Below are 17,725 nucleotides of genomic sequence, written 5' to 3'. Positions count from 1 at the left end.
ACACACACACACCCTTACAGCAGTCCAAATCAGATTATCCACAATCAAGGTAATTGTGGAGAAAAAAATTGTTCATCTGTACTGTGCAGCTGTCTTGTGGATTTAGCGTTTGATCCCAAGTGATTGCTGAAGTTTCAACTATACCAGAGTTCTCTAATCCACTGGAACTTTTTTTATTTTAAAAATCACTTTTTAGAAACTTGCTTTGACTTCTTCATGCTTCCTACCAGAATAATATGTGAATATCCAAAAACTCAGCAGAAAATGTGTATACCTTATGGTATTTAAATAAAGTGCAAGATAATTTGATACTGAAAATAATCCTTACTAATTTTCATTGAATATTTAAAATATTGTGTGCCTCCAATTCAGTTTTAAATGTTCTGTCTTTTTAATCTCTGTATGTTAGAAAAATTTTTGTGTTCATGTGTGATTGAATTATACTGATTTTGAAATTTGACATAAATGTTTGAACTTCATTAAAGACACAGAAATATTATTAGCTTTAAAATGAATTTTATATTAGTGTGGCTGAATGTGTAAAAAAGTATATCTGTTTTTTTTTCTTACGTTGAGTCTATCTATTTAATATTCTGGATAATCTATCAGGATATCTATTATGTATTTGTGTAGCTCAATTGGCTAAGGTTAAATTCTGCATCTTAATCCATTATTTCCAGTGCTTTTTGATGTAAAATGTTACTAAAGACATTTTCAACCTTTCTTCTTTAGAATAGAACTAGTTGAGGGATATCTACTAGTCTGTAGATATTTAAAAAGAGCAGTTTATAGAGGTTTTCTGCTTTACTGAGACTCTTCCCTCCCATGAAGTACACATCTTCATTAGTGAATAATCCTGGAGAGGTTGATATATTTTCCAAATTCAAAGTTTCTGTCTTAATTTTATATACATTACATAGTATAACAATTCTTTTATATCATTTATAAATTTTAAATTCAGAAGAAAGACATTCATTTATTTATAGTAAGTTCAAAGTCACTGTTTATTTCATGAGGGTAATATTTTCTGTTTCTCATACTTTTAACCCTGAGTGAACTCCACCATTTGTATCTTCTGCTATGCCTGAACTTAGGGGGTGGGTTCTCAGCTGCCATCAACTATCCTCTTTCCCTCAGTGGTTCCCATACTAGCTTCTTACTTGCTTCTCTCCTAAACATTGTCTCTGCCTTTGCATGGACAGTTAGCTGCCCTCACCATAGAAAAACCAAGCAGTGGTAGGAGTAATAGCTTAGTAGTGGTGGTAGTGTGGTAACAAAACTATAGGCACTGATTTTCTCGGTAAAATTATTTATGTTCACTTAGAGGATCACAGCCCCCAAAATACAACTGCAATTCAACCTATAAGAGATAGAAGCCTAGATTTAGAGAAACATATTATATCAAAGCATTTGTGGGCGCCTGGGTGGCTCAGTCGTTAAGCGTCTGCCTTCGGCTCAGTTAATGATCCCAGGGTCCTGGGATCGAGCCCCGCATCGGGCTCCCTGCTCTGCGGGAAGCCTGCTTCTCCCTCTCCCACTCTCCCTGCTGTGTTCCTGCTCTCGCTATCTCTCTCTGTCAAATAAATAAATAAAATCTTAAAAAAAAAAGCATTTGTAATTACAGTTGTAATAACTAACAAACACTTATTTTGAACTTGTTGTACGGTAGGCATTTTCATGAGTATTTTGTATGTGCTATCCTTTCAAATCTTTACAATTCGATGGCTAGGATTATTCTCATTTTTCATGTAATTACAATAAAATTTATCAAAGTTTTGTACATAATTTTTAAAGATTTTATTTGTTTATTTGAGAGAGAGAGAGCACAAGAGTGGGGAGCGTCAGAGGGAGAAACAAACTTCCCACTGAACAGGGAGCCTGACACGGGGCTCCATCCCAGGACCCTGGGATCATGACCTGAGCTGAAGGCAGATGCTTAACCAACTGAGCCACCCAGGCACCTCAACGTTTGTATATTTTTCACATATAATGTAGCTAGGAATTTCTAGAGTTGGTATTTCATTATTCCAATCCAGGGTCACTCAAATTTAGAACCCATTCAGTGTTATATGCCTGAAACGTAATAGAGAGCTAAATACGTATATGTCAATACACAACAAAGTAAGCCTTGGGAAACACCATATCAGCAACAGATGCATCTAAAAAAGTTAGAAAATTGCAAAATGAGCACAGCTTCAATATGGGGATCAACATAGTATGACTAGAACCTTGAACTAAATCTCAGGAAAGCAAACTTTTTGTCTCTTACCTATGCAAATGACTGAGCTAACTTGGCCTCTGTAGGTATGAGAATTTTAAGTATCAGTGAATTAATAACACTTGTGTTTCCTAATTTCAAGATGGGAAATGACATGGGTTAATTAGTAAAATTCCCCTTTCTGAATATAAACATTCAGCCTATTGATTAGCCTTTTTTAAAAAAAAAAAGATTTTATTTATTTATTTGAGAGAGAGAGACACAGCGAGAGAGGGAACACAAGCAGGGGGAGTGGGAGAGAGAGAAGCAGGCTTCCCGCCGAGCAGGGAGCCCGATGAGGGGCTCGATCCCAGGACCCTGGGATCATGACCTGAGCTGAAGGCAGACGCTTAATGACTGAGCCACCCAGGCCCCCCTTGATTAGCCTTTTTAAAACTACATGCAAATGTTATAAAAACAGCAGGGTTTTGTTAGGACTAGTCAAATATTATTACTAGCAAACTGATATACACATTGATCAGTTAACAATGTTACATACAGAGTTAAAGAATCAGGGAAGAGGGGATCTGGATGGTGCTGTTGGTTAAGTGTCCAACTCTTAATTCTGGCTCAGGACGAGATCTCAGGGTTGTGATCTCAGGGTCATGAGATGGAGCCCTGGGTTGGGCTCCACACTCAGCAGAGAGTCTGCTTGACTCTTTCTGCATCTGCCCCCCGCCCCCCGCTCTATCTCTTGCTCTCTCTCTCTTTCTAAAATAAATAAATAAATCTTTTTAAAAAAGGAATCAGGGAAGAAAAAATATATGGAATGATTTCTGCCCTTGAGAATCTAATAATGTAGTAAAAATGATACACACATAAAAATGTAATTAATAAAAATGTTTGATGAACTGATTTGAATATAAGGAATAAAATGGACAATGGGAAAGAAATTCATAAATAAAAGGTAGATAACTATTGAATCTTCATGGCGGGGAAGCCAAAGTGAGGGCTTTGAAAAAGAAAAGGCTTTGGATGAATAAAATGAAGTGTTAATTATTCTCTTTGGTTTCCTGTTACATGAGACTGAGATCTTCGTAACATTAGTTTCCTTGTGTTATGAATTGAATATTTATGCCCCCTCAAAATTCATATGATGAAGCCCTTATGTGATGGAATTTAGAGGTGGGAGCTTTGGGAAGTAATTAGCTCATGAGAGTGGAGCCCCCAAGGTGGAGAAGAAGAGGAAAAGAACCAGTCTTTCCCCCCTCCCTCCCTCTGTCCCTCCCTCCTCTCTCTCTCCTTCTCTCTCTCTCTCTCTCCCTCTCTGTCTCAACCGTGCAAGGATGCAGTGAGATGACAGCCATCCATAAGCCAGAAAGAGAGCCTTTACCAATAACCCAACCATGCTAGCCTCTTCATCTTGGGCCTCAAGACTCCAGAACTTTGAGAAATGTTTGCTGTTGCAGCTACCCAGTCTTTGGTCTGTTACAGCATTCTGTACTAAGAAACTTTATTATTCTTCACTTACATAATAAGCTTAGTAAAGGCTAAATAAATGAGTCTTGGGGTGAAGTATTCACATGCACTATCCCACTTGCGTCACAAAAACATATCCCACACTATGTACTATTATTATCCTCATTTACAGATAGCAAAACTAAAGTTCAAGGTAGTTAAATGCTGCCTATTATCATATAGTAAACTCAAGATCTGGAATTTGAACCTAGGCACATTGATACCAGAGGTCACAGATTCTTTTATTACATTATCCTCAAATACTGACATACTGTTTAAAGTGGGGTATGTACAGTTAATAACAAGTGTTAGTAAGGATGTCGATAAATTGGACACTTGTATACTGTTGCTGGGGATGTAAAATGATATAGTCACTATAGAAAAGTGCATGGCTCCTCCTGAAAAAATTTAAAATAGAATTATTATAAGATGTAGCAATTCCATTTCTGGCTATATACCCCCAAAGAACTGAAAGTAGGGACTTGAAGAGATATTTATACACCCATGTTCATAGCAGCATTTCTCACAATAGCCAAAAGGTGAAAGAAATCCAAGCGTCCATCAGTGGAAGAATGGATAAACAAAATGTGGTATATACATACAATGTAATATTATTCAGCCTTAAAAGGGGAAGGTAATTCTGACACATGCTACAAAATAGGTGAAACTTGAGGACATTATGCTAAATGAAATAAGACACAAAAATATAACTACTGTGTGATTCCACTTACATGCGGTACCTAGCATAATCAAAATTATAGACACAGAAAGTAGAATGGTGCTTTCCTGGGGCAGTGGGGAGAGGGTAAGGGGAATTATTGTTTAAGAGGTACAGAGTTTCAGTTTTGCAAGGTGAAAGAATTTCTATGAATGGATAGTGCTGATGGTGGTACAACAGTCTGAATGTACTTAATGCCACCAAACAAAACACTTAAAAATTGCACATGTTATATTACGTATATTTTACCACAATTAAAAAAACAAACAAACTTAATCTAAACTTTAAAAAAAGCCTGGTGTGTGTATCTATCTATCTGTGTTTGTTTCTGTGTCTTATGTTGGGGGGTTGAGGAAGACAGTGGGCATTCTTTTTTAAAAAATAAAAGGAGAAGAAAAAAAGAAGCCATCTTAAATAATAGTAATTAAATTTTGCTAACCACAACTTCTGAATAACTTGAAATGTTCATTTCTATAATACACTGGATAAGAAAGAAGTCAGAATTACCCACATGTGCAATTTGTCACTTTTATAAGAAACATGTTTGGTCCAGGCTCAACGTTGACATCTTTTAATTAACTAATCATGATTTTGGAACACTAGTCCACGCTGCTTTATAAATCAAACACTGAACCGAAAGGCAGGTCACAAGAACCGCGTCTAAAGACACTATAATATACCCTTTAATTGCTGAGCTGTCTTTTTCTTTAAAGTTGTAATTCCCCAATTTTGGATATCACAGTAAAGTTGACACAAAAGATAGCATCTTAACATAGTATTACTTAACAAAGATGGCTGTCATTTCTGTCACATGAAAACCCTGTCAGGAGCCACACTTCAACTTTCTGTTGCCATAGATACCACTTTTCCTCTGTGACCAAAAGTGAAAAGCACAGCTCAGTGTCACAATTCAAATATAAAGAATAGAAACCCCTTCAGAAATATATACAAAGACTCAGGAGCAGGTCTCTTATCACTGGGATTTCAGTTACACAAAGTAAAATTCTAGAATATCTATAGTTGCTTGGCCAGTGGAGAAGTTGAAGAATAGAATAATAATGATGCAAAAGGCAATGCAGGTTTGAATCAATGCATTGCTTCTAGGTGCATTTTTTTCATTTAGTAATAAAAGAATGTACCTCATATTCAAGTTGCAAAACTTAACCTGGACAAAGTTAATTTCCTGGTGTAGTATACATATTAATAAAAGAGCAAGTTTGACATTAAGTGTTACTGGGATTGTTTTATCTTGAACTGCACTTAATTTTATCCTAAAGAATGGTAGTCAGAGATTATCTATGAATTTAAGGGCAATTAATAAATGATGCATATTTGGACACCAGAGAAGTCTGAAGGGCAAAACTATCCAAATTAAAATTAAAGCCCTGATGGAAATAAGTATATGGCTGAAAAACACCTGTACACCAGTAAATAATATGTTCAGGAAAAGAGTCTCCTTCAGAGACTACGGTTGTTGTGGAGTTTTGCCAAGCTTTTGCCAAATGTTAACCCTCCGTGGTCTTTTGTGTCCTTGGGTATGAGAAGTGACAAGAGAAATGAAGAGTCTATACTTGAATGCCTTTGAAACTTATAGGATTAAAAATGCATGTCTATTCCCCTTTTTTTCCTTTGGGTCTTATTTATGGAATCTTGCAATAAGTGCAAGTTGAATATTCCTGGTCTAAGTAAAAAAGCTAATTAAAATTATGAACCAACAAAATAATTATTCATATGATAGCTATTTTTCAGAAATCTATTTAGTTTTTATACAAAAAGGCAAGTGGGAAGAGACCGTTAAATTTTTACATTTACTAATGCAATCGGTATTATATCGTATTGAGTAATATTTGAGGGATCAAAATTCCTTCATGAGTTATTACCTACAATAATTGGGAGGCAACAGGCATGATAGGTGAGCCTACGGCCTTGGGGTTAGATAGAACTGGCCTCTGCCACTCACTAGCATGGGATGTTGAGTAAGTTACTTAAGCTCTCTAAATCCCAATTTTCTTACCACATAATGAGAATAATAATATCTACCTGATAAAATTATCACAAAGTTTAAGTAAATAATATTATAGGATTTCTAAACACACAAAAAAATCCTCATAAAAATATTTTTAAAAGCCCAATATTGAGTGACATAAAAAAAAATGGCTATATACAGAGATGAGACACACCATGTTGTTTGATGGAAAGACTGGATTTTGTTTTTTGGGGTTTCTTTTTTTTAAGATTTATTTATTTATTTGAGAGAACGAGAGGGAGAGAGCAGGGGGAGGGACAGAGGGAGAGGAGAAGAGAATCCTCAAGCAGACTCCCCACTGAGCTCTGAGCCCACCATGCCACCCACCGGGCTTGATCCCACAACCCTACAATCATGACCTGAGTCAAAATCAAGAGCCAGACGCTTAACCAACTGATCCACCCAGGCACCTGGAAAGATTGGATTTTGTAAGGAAGAGTATTTTTTTTCCAAAGTACATTTTTGTTTTAGCACAATTCCAATCAAAACACAAGCAGGATTTATTTGGAAATAGGCAAAGATCATGTATAAGAATAAATGGGATCCAATGAACACAAATAACTTTAGAAAGAATATTAATGATTGAAAACTTTTAAAAATTTACTAACAAAATTCTAAATAGTATGGTCATGTTTGAAGAATTATGAGGAGGCTCAATAGAGGTTTGATAAGTCAGAAATAGATTCCAGCACATACAGTACTTTGCTATCATAAAAAATGTTACATGACAAATCAGTAGAGAAATAAATGGTTACTCTCTAAATGATTTTAGAAGTATTAGGCTAATTTGTTAGGAAAGAAAAGCTAGATTTTATTATATATCCCAGGTAGAAATAATAAACAAATATGCTAAAATATATGTAAAACTTAAAATCATTCAAAGATCTAGTGGAAATAACAGAGTATTTAGGAAAGGGAGATGAATTTCTAGGTGCACAGAATCACTGTAAAATTCCTGAAGGGAAAGGTGTATAGATGTAAATCAATATGTTAAATATTACATGTCAGTAATTTCATTACCAAATCCATAAGACAAGTGGCAAAGCAAGATAACGATGTTTGCAACAAGTAGTATTACACAAAGATGACTTTCAAGTCAAATAAGTAAGTCACTAACTCTGCAACAGAAAAGATGGCCCAAATCATTTAGGTATTTTAGAAAGGAAGAAATACAAATGGACAGCAAACACATAAATAAACGTTTTACATTACCAATAATTAGGTAATGCAAAATTTTAAAAGATGTCATTATCCTTCATTAACATTGGCAAATATAAAAAAAAATTCCAAAAACAGAGATTGTTTGGTGGGGCAAGGATTTTCATAAAGTACTTACGGAAGTAAAAATTGACAGAACCTTTTGGCAAAGCAATTTGGAAAAACAGAGCTTTCATTCTTTTCATTTTCTTTTTCCAATAATAGTTGTTGCCAGAACTCATCCTAAGGAGATGGGAAGAATTTTCATTGTAGTGCTTCTGTGATAATAGTAAGCATTCTAATTATCATTAATGATTAATAGTTAAATAAATGATACTACATCCATTAATTGAATCATCTCTCCATTAAAATTATTTTTAAAAGTTCTTTAATGACATTAAAAATGTTCAAAGTATATTAAGTGGGACAAAGGGACAAATCAGAATACAAACCAATTGCATAATTGAATTTTGTGTAAATAAATATGTACATTCCACATTTGTGTGTAAGTGTATTCTTACAATAAATCAAATTAGAATATTAATGGCGATGCAGTTGTAGAATGGCAGTGAAAATACATCTCAACTTCTTCTCTACACATTTTTGTATTTGCCTGATTTTCTTTTTTTTTTTCCATGTTAGGCACATAAAGACTCATTCCATCTCTATTAACATTTTTAAATGAATATTGGAAATATTCATTTTGCATTTATAGAAATAATAAATTTTTCTGGTTTAACATCTTGTGATATTCTTCAATTTGAGTTATCCTTTTACTATTAGATAGAAAACATATCAGATAGTAACTGATAAGAACAGATACTATACTTGATTTTGATTTTGGCCAAAAGGCTGAAAAGCTATCTAGTTATTCTTTTATTATTGTGATTATCTCTTCCTTCTATTAATGAATCATTTTGAATAGCTAATATAAGTGCATGGCACAAAATTCAGAAGGTACAAAGACGTAGATAGTGAAAATCCATCTTTCTTCCTCCTCTGCCTTGCATCCACCTAACTCCCCTTCTTAAGGCAACTGATGTTATCAGTTTCTTGTTTATCATTCCAGTTATGGTTTATACATTTTAGAATAACCCCCCAACACACACACACACACACACACACACACCCCATTCTGTACTATTCTGCATATTGTTTTTCTCACTTAATATTTATTTGATGTATTTTCATATCAGTACCTATACAATTGTTTCATTGTGTTTAATGACTTTATAGAATTCAGTATCAATGTAATGCCATTTATTAATTGTTCCTGTTATGATGGGCAATTGGGTAGTTTTTAGCCAATTTGCATTTACAAATAATGATGTAACTAGTAACCAAACTAGTAAACTAAAACGAACTGTTTTTTAGTTTTGAAAGTTATTATCAAATTGCCTTTCATAGCTTTATACCATTTATAATCCCATCAGCAACAAATGGGTGTGCTGATTTCCCCTTGACAATATGGATGTGATCAAGCTTTTTGATCTTTGTCAATATGGAGATGAAAAATGGCATCTCACTGTAGTTTTAAAGTGCACTTCTCTTTAAGTGTGAGGTTGAGTTTTTCATATATTTAACAGTCATTTGTATCTCATTTTGAAGCTGTAGTTTGTAGCAGAGTATGATCTGACTTTGCATCCCAATTCATGCTTTGTAGAGCCCAGAACATGCCTTTTATATCTCCACAGCTTTTGTATCAGTTTAGGTCACTTTGACTGTAAGTAACATAAAATCCCGGCTCAACTGACTTTAATAGTAAGGAAAATCTTTTATCCTACATCATATTATGTCCTAAAATGGATAGCACTAAGGTTGCTTAATTCAGCTACTCAGCAAAGAAACTGAGCTTCCTGGTCTCTATCTTTCTGATTGCCACACTCCAACTAGATTACCTCATGGTCACAGAAAGGCAGCATCACAGGCTATTGACAATACAAATGATATTAAAACTTGTTTAAGTTTTAAAACTCTGAATTACAGAAAGGTATAAAATGAGAAGTAAATGTTTCCTTCTCTCCTACTTTCAGTCTCTCTCCAAAGGAAACCACTTAAGTTGTAATGATTGCTTTGAGAAAAAAAAAGAAAACAAAGACTATGTGCATACCTGAGTATCTCTATTTATATTTCATGCATTCATTTTATTTTAAACCCCAAAGTGACCGAATTTTACATATTGTCCTAAGCTTCACTTTTTTCACTCATTATTCCTTAAAGATCTTTCTAGTTAACCCATAAAGCCCTCTATCATAATTTTTTTTTTTTTTTAGACAGAGAGAGAGAGAGCACATGCACATGGGGTGGGGAGGGGCAGAGGGAATCTTTTTTTTTTTTTTAAGATTTGATTATTTATTTTATTTGCCAGAGAGAGAGAGAGAGCACAAGGAGGGGGAATGGCAGGCAAAGGGAGAAGCTTCTCAGCAGGGAGCCCAGTGCTGAACTTGATCCCAGGACTCTGGGATCATGACCTGAGCCAAAGGCAGACGCCTAACGACTGAGGCATCCAGGCGTCCCTATCATATTTTTTAATTGGTCTCCCTGTTGATAAAGACTTTGGTTAGTTCTAATTGGGGGCTACTATAAACAATGCTGCAGTGGACATCCTTGTATATTTATTTTGGCATACTTCTACAAGTCTAAGTTCCTAACAGTGGATCGAAGGGAAAGTACATTTTAAAACTTGATGGTGAGGGCGCCTGGGTGGCTCAGTCAGTTGAGAGTCTGCCTTTGGCTCTGGTCATGGTCCCATAGTCCTGGGATCGAGCCCTGCATCAGGCTCCCTGCTCTGTGGGGAGTCTGCTTCTCCCTCTCCTCCCCACTTGTGCTCTCTCTCTCACTATCTCTGTCTCTCTCTCTCAAATAAATAAAATCTAAAAAAAAAAAAAATAAAAAAAAAAAAAACTTGATGGTGAGATTTACTTCTAGAAAGGTTATTCCAGTTTACCTGCCCACCAGGAGCATGTGAGAGTGCCTGTTTCCTGTTGGTAGTAGAGAATCTTGCCTCTTCCAGGAGGCCTTTGACATCTGCAGTGTTGAGAAAGCAAGTCCAGCCCCTGGGCTGGGGGCAGCAGCTGGACCCCTCCATAGCCTGTGCCTCCTCCACTCCTCGTTGATTGTGAAGTGACAGTCTCAGTGTGGGAGCCAGCAGCCTCTCTTTTGGGTATAGGAAGCACACACTAGATTTCCCTTATCACTTTAGCATGGTTGTCCTGACTGTCCCAAGGTGAGAGAGTAAAGAACCACATCCTCTGACTCTTTCAGGTGAATAAGGCATATAGACAGAAGACCCAATCCTGCTGCCCAGACAAAAATTCAGACAATCCCAGAGCAGGTGAGACTCTCCTGGTTATGTGGGTCTTCTCCCCTGTGTGTGGGTCTTCCCCATCTGCATTCCTGTCTGAGTGCTATGGAGTACCTGGCTTTGGGCTCTGGACCCCAAGGCTGCACTTGGCATGTTAGAGGCATCTGGTCAGTTGCTGATGTGCTCAACCTTCCTTGCTGGTCTGTCATTTGCTGACATTGGCTCTTCTGCAGCCTGGTGTCTTCTTGGAGGTGCTTTCCTGAGGGAACATGCTATCACCAAGTCTATTTTTATTGTTCTCTCTTTTTGATCCTCATGTTTAGCTGAATGAATCTACCAGCTTTCTCAGGCGTGGGAGATACTGACTGATGGCAGCCAGGGTAAATGCATCACCCTCTTTCTGAATTGTCTGCCATGGTTAGATATCACTGTGGCTCTTCAACATTGGTCCACTAAACTCTGTCCTGTGGCACAGTCCTTGCTGTCCCAGCCTGCAGACCCGGTCACCAAGCTGCCAACCCATGGCTCTGGGGCTAGGTGACAGGGCTAGGAAGACAGCTGAGCTCTGTGCTTGTTCTCTGGCTGACTGCCCCTGGTGTTCCTTTCTCCTGCCGGCTGCACATGACAAAGTCAGAAAAGCCAAGAAACAGAAGCAGAGACACCCAGAAACTTTTGATGAGAGAGGGAAGTAAAAGTGAAGATGATGTGGTTGTGCTTGGTGGCCTGTGGTTTTCCTGGGCCCTGTTGATGGCAGTTACCTTACCTTTCTTCCTGCAGCTTCAGTTCCAGCAACTCAAAGCCTCTTGGCCCTGGCTCCCAGAAGAACCCTGGTCTCAGGGGTGGGTTCTAAGGGTACTCTTAGGAATAATAACAATGATTGTATCTAAACAAATATTTGGAACAGTAACATGTGCCGAGAACCTTAAGCATTTTACATGTTTCAAATAATATAAACCTCAAACCACCCTGTGTGCTAGATTTTATTTTCTCTACTTTTTTCAGATGGGAAAATTGAGGCACAGGAAATTAATTTTCTTGAGACTAAAAAACAAAAATATAGTATTCAACCCCAAGACAAGTTTGACTCCCATGAATTTAGTTTAGTCCTCTAAATCATGGTGGACATTGTTTGTATAGCTTTTATAACACTAATAAATTAATCAACTAATAAATTATTTAACACATCACACTAATAAATGAATTAATATATGAAGTATTTAGCATATCAAAGTTGAAAGGATATTCAGCCTCAGTCTACCCTAAATCCTTGGAATTTGATAACCCAAGCCTCATGGACATTTCCTCGGTTTTAATATTCGTGTTGGAATTCTCCCTAACAGAAAAATAACAAGATTTATTCTATTATTGTTGATGTTTCTTAAATAACCTGCAGAACAAATAACATAATAATGAAACCACGTCCAGCGATTAGCTGCTAAAGCACACCCTCTTTCATTGCACAAAAATACTCTTCTGCATTGATAATGACATGTTATGTAAAATAATTTGTGACCTCAGCTTATAACTAGTCTGCCTGTAATTAACATTACTGAAGAATTCTAAGTCCTAACCATATTTTCAATGGAAGGGAACATATTGAGGAGGGAGAAAAATTCATCTTAATTATTTTTAACAGCTTTGTTACGCTTTTTTCCACAGACTCTATTTAATAGTGTTTTCATTTTATAACGCTCTACATTTTAAAATATATATTTACTAACAGACTCCAGCAGTGTGATTAAAAACTTAAGAAGTTATTTGAAGCAAATATTATTAGTATTTAAAATACCTGTAAGTACAGGGGCACCTGAGTGGCTCAGTCGTTAAGCGTCTGCCTTCGGCTCAGGTCATGATCCCAGGGTCCTGGGATCGAGCCCCGCATTGGGCTCCCCGCTCGGCGGGAAGCCTGCTTCTCCCTCTCCCACTCCCCCTGCTTGTGTTCCCTCTCTCGCTGTGCCTCTCTCTGTGTCAAATAAATAAATAAAAAATCTAAAAAAAAAAAAAAAATACCTGTAAGTACACACATAAGAATGATGTTGTCTTTTTATTCAAAATCAATGTTTTCTATGCCAGCTAAATGAATTATAAAATTATCAATTAAGTCTCTGGTATTTCCAAAAGTGAACTTATTTGATTTCAACCATATTCTGAATAAATCCATATTCTTTGAAAATTATATCATATGATAACCCAATATATATAAGTTATCAGCAGAAGTCTGATTTCATATTTTTTTAATGGCCAACTTCCTATGTACTGCCAATGTTAGAGTAAGCTCTAGGGCATCGAGACTTCCCTTGACTGCAAACAAAAGTATAGCGAGCAGCCGGGGATCTATTCCAAGCTCTCAATTCCATCCCTGTGGGGCCCTTTCAGTAACAGATGCAAAATTTCTTTCTCTATTTCATTTCTTCTATTTCATATTTTTCTAAATTAACATTTCTTGAAAACACAGAAGTTTGTCACATTAGTCTGAAAACAGAAATGCAAACTCCAAAATAAATTTGACAGCACAAATTGTTCTGTAACTGATCTTATAGTTCTTTCTTATTATAATTCTAAAGACTTCTGACAAATTTTTTATCTGAATATGTGTATATATACATATGCTTGTATATTATGCATTTTTTTAGAAACAGTAACAATAACAGCAATAACAATTTTTTCTTCCTTGCTTTTAGGGAAGAAGAGTAAATAAAGCATCAAGGACCCTGAGAAAATTATACTTTCCCTATGGGGTCCAAAATTAGTGAAATGGATATCTAAGAGAATTTTATATGTGAAATAACAGCAATATAATTAAAATCTGAGCATAAGACCTCAACTTATTTTGAAGGAACTTTTAGTTTTTAAGATGATTGAAGACTTCCAAGTTCTAATGGCACTAGTTTTATATTAACAGATTGAATATTAGGATGAATTACAACTGCTCCAAAATTCTGATGTAAGCTAGAAGAATCAAAATGGAATCAAAGTGTATTTTCTTTAAATGTAAAATAATATACATACTATGGATATGCTTAAACATGTGCGTTGTGTCTGTGTGTGATATGCATATAATTTTATAAAGTGTGCTTATACAAATATAATTTTCCAATGATTTCACTCAAAACTGTTTACTAAAACTGCTAAAACAATAAAAAATACATATTATATTTAATTCCACTTCAAGTTTTAAGATAATTGCATATAAACATAAACATAGAAATACTAAGACATTCATTACTTACTGTTGTTCATAACCTTATCATTTAAGTTTAAAATTATTTCAATAGTCTTAATTTTGACACTGTATTTGCTATGGTAATCAACTAAACCAAGAATCCACCTGAGTATCAGGCTTTCAACAAAGAAAAATGCTTGTGATTAACATGCCCAAATATTATAGCATTTGAAAAAATAAAAATGCAACATATGTAAATAGAAATGACAGAATAATTTTCCCAAAGCACACATAGCAAAAAATCTAAAGGAATAGCAAATGAAACTTAAAGATCAATTCCATAATAACTCAGCATTATTTTTCTTAAAAAAACAGAGCAGTATAAATCTTAAATGATGTTAACATATATCACCACCCCAGCTCCCAGAAAAATCACAAGATTCAAGCCTCCTTTGCTACCAGCATGTATTTGTCTCCCTTCCAATATTTGAATTGATCTTTATTTATTCAGTACAAATTACTGTGGAAATGTTTTAATGAAAAATAACAAAATCCAAGAACAAAAAAAAAATAGCTGGTTATGTAATATGCTATTTAATCTTTTTAAATGAAGCCTCATTTTAAAAATAAATAGACTAAAGACAGAGTAGTTAATTATATGCATTCTCTTGAGTTAGTTCTTTATGATTTGACAACTTGCACGGCAGCTGTTCCTGTAAATATGACAATAAATTTCTAAATCTCCAGAGAACTGGTAAATACAGGCAGATGCACTTAACTGCTGGTGGGCAACAAAAGTCAGACTGCAGGAAACTGTGGCACTAATGTAGCTCTTGATTAATCTCTAATTACAGTTTTGTCATCTTAGCAGGGAGACAAAACTATATCACTTCCTAAATAGGCAAGCAGCATTTTGGCACCTAGCAACCGGCAGTTCGTTCCTATTAGCTGCAGTGGACCCGATGCTGTTACAGGGGAGGTGGTTATGGATCACTGCTCTATTATTTATGGAGCAGCATTTCCAGAGGCCTTCACAACAGTAGATAAATTAGCAGCTTAATAGGCCAGCACTAACTAAAAACATAGCATAAGCTGAAACATCAAGTATGAAATTAAAATGTGACTTGCTCATAATGTTTGCATCATACATGGAAAGAAATGCTCATTTATTTCTGTTAATTATTCAACAAATAGAGCGTGAATGTGAGCATATTAATGAAAACCATATAGACATATTTTCAGTCATTTCATATTGTTTTTATAAAGTACTTACATCAAATCTTTCTGAGAGATATTTTTAAAAATTCATTTTCCTCCCCCTTAGGGGATTCTCTTGGTTTCGTTCTTAAGCCCAGGGATGATAGGTGGCAAGCATTAATTAGAACTAGTGCAGTCACAAGAGAGCCCTAAGTATCTGTGTAAAAGTGCCTTATTAAGCTCAAAATGGGCAAATGAGGCTGATTCTCATCATGCTTCCATATCCCTTTCACTTTGGGTGCAATGAAAAAGTCTAAGAAATGACCTCACACCTCTGTCTGTGTCAGTAATTTGAAGGGAGATATAAAATTCTTAAGTATTTTTTTCAAAAGGCAATCCATAGGCAGGTTTACTTAATTAAAATTAATGGAACATCTTCCTTAATCTTGATAGTGGTGACTCTATTATTAATATGATCCTGCTCAGGAGATCCAAAATGTAATATGCCAAATGATTTTTTCTCATTTCCTCCAATTTTACTAAAAATTGTTTTTAAATAAAATGGCATGATACATATTTTTAAAGCATCCCCTTGTATTTTTTAATTATAATTCCTATAAGAATTTCATCCAAATGAAGATGTCCTATATTTACATCACTGCATGACTTCAGAAAAATATTTTTTTTTCTGACAACACAAGTTGTAAAGTCATTTAAAAAAAACTAACATTGCATCAAGATATTATGAACAAAATGAAATTTCTTTAATTCAACTGCCTGGAATATCCTGCAACAATTGAGAAGCCATCCTACTGGAATAAGACCACTCTAGAAATTGTTTCCATTTATAAATTTATCTTTTGAGTAATTCTTCCTTAATGATGACTCAAATTTCTATCACCACAAATTCTGAATATAAAATTTCAGTATCATTATGTCACTCTACCCTACAAGGAAATAATGGAAGATGGCAAAGTTTGGAAAGAAAGCCGTGGGTTCAATTCTAGGGTGTAGAGCCGGTATCTTTGAGATACCCAAGTGAAGATGTTCGCTAGCCAGTTTGACAGGTATGGAATTCAGAGAACTCAGAGCTAGAAAGAGAAATTTTAGAATCATTATCCCAGAGACAGTAATTGAAGTCATAGGCATGGATGAGATAGTGTAAAGAGACAATGGAACATGAGAGAAGAGTGAAAATCAGGAACAAGCCTTGAGGAATGTCAATATTTCAAAACCAGCTAGAAAAGGTTGAGGTGGAAAGAAGACTGGAAGAAATGACCAAAGAGCATGAGAAAAAGTGGCAAATGTGCCATTGCCAAGGCCAAGGGAAGGGAGTTTTGAAAAATGGAAAGACCATTTGAATGCAATCAGAAGATCAAGTATTGAGTATATTGGAGAATAAAAACTCGATACACTAATAGGAAGGTGAACAGAACTATTTCAAGAGAATGATGAGCAGGGATGGAAGCCAAATTTGAGAGAGTTGAGGGGTAAATAAATGAGAAATATGAAAAGAGAGTGGAATGACCACTTTGTTCTTCTGTTAAAACTTGTAATTAAAGAGGAGAAATTCAATGATGGCTGAAAGACTTGATTGTGTGTCGCTGCTCTTATTGTCTTAGGAAGTAGGAGAGCGGAATTGAAACATTGCCAGTAGACAAAGAGATAAGATTGAAATAAATAGTTTAAGAGTTCCCAGGTATGACAGGTCCTTCTTTCTTGTTCCAAGGAGCTTCATGTTAACTTTTGATAGTGCTGTTTGGGGGCAGTAAGGCTATGAAGAGGCAAGAAATTTATTCTTACTGTTTTCAATCTCTGAGGGATTTTTTCTGATGCTCATGGCACTTGGGTCAAACTATTACTGTGATGATCAGTCAAAATCGTGTAGCAATTCTCAGGTAAACCACGAAAGCTTTGTCTCTGTCTCCATCAGACTTCCCTCAAGATGGTTAAGATGAAATTACAGCTCCACTCCTAAATTCTGCTGGTTAGGCTAATCTTCTGCAGACTTAACACAACACAGGCTATAAGATGGAAAACCATGTTCTTCAGTGAAACAGCAAGTGGTCTCAAAAGAATAACACAGCATAGAAAATGTGGAGAAAGTACCTTTGACGTTTTCTATTGTCTCTTAATTCACAGAGTTGGACCTTTGTTGTGAGTATGTTCCATCTTCGTTTTTTTCCTCCCACTTTCCATTTTCAAGCTTCCAAATCTGGTCCTATCATCTGCTCTTGGGAAATTCATCCTTGCTACCCCAATTTTGTGTTCCTCCCTTCCCCACCATTCTTATATTCAACCTTGGTCTCTTTTTGTGCCTGACAGTGTAAAGTATTTCAACTTAGTCCAAATGATCTCAAAGGCTTCTTTTTACTTACTTCTTTTGATTCAAAATAGGAAGCGCT

At 35.7% G+C, this 17,725-nt stretch overlaps 1 pseudogene; it reads right to left on the bottom strand.

Annotated features, from left to right (window-relative positions):
• Positions 1 to 8,402: 8,402 nt before the first annotated feature.
• On the bottom strand, positions 8,403 to 8,520 carry LOC123836971 (U2 spliceosomal RNA; annotated as a pseudogene).
• Between the last annotated feature and the right edge of the window lie 9,205 nt (positions 8,521 to 17,725).

Source organism: Mirounga angustirostris, unplaced genomic scaffold (genome assembly GCF_029215605.1).
Source record: "Mirounga angustirostris isolate CCGP_5_RB_7025 unplaced genomic scaffold, mMirAng1.0.hap1 SCAF_7, whole genome shotgun sequence".
NCBI lineage: Eukaryota > Metazoa > Chordata > Mammalia > Carnivora > Phocidae > Mirounga > Mirounga angustirostris.
The sequence above is the reverse complement of the archived record's forward strand: the minus strand, read 5'-3'. Positions and strand labels throughout refer to the sequence as shown.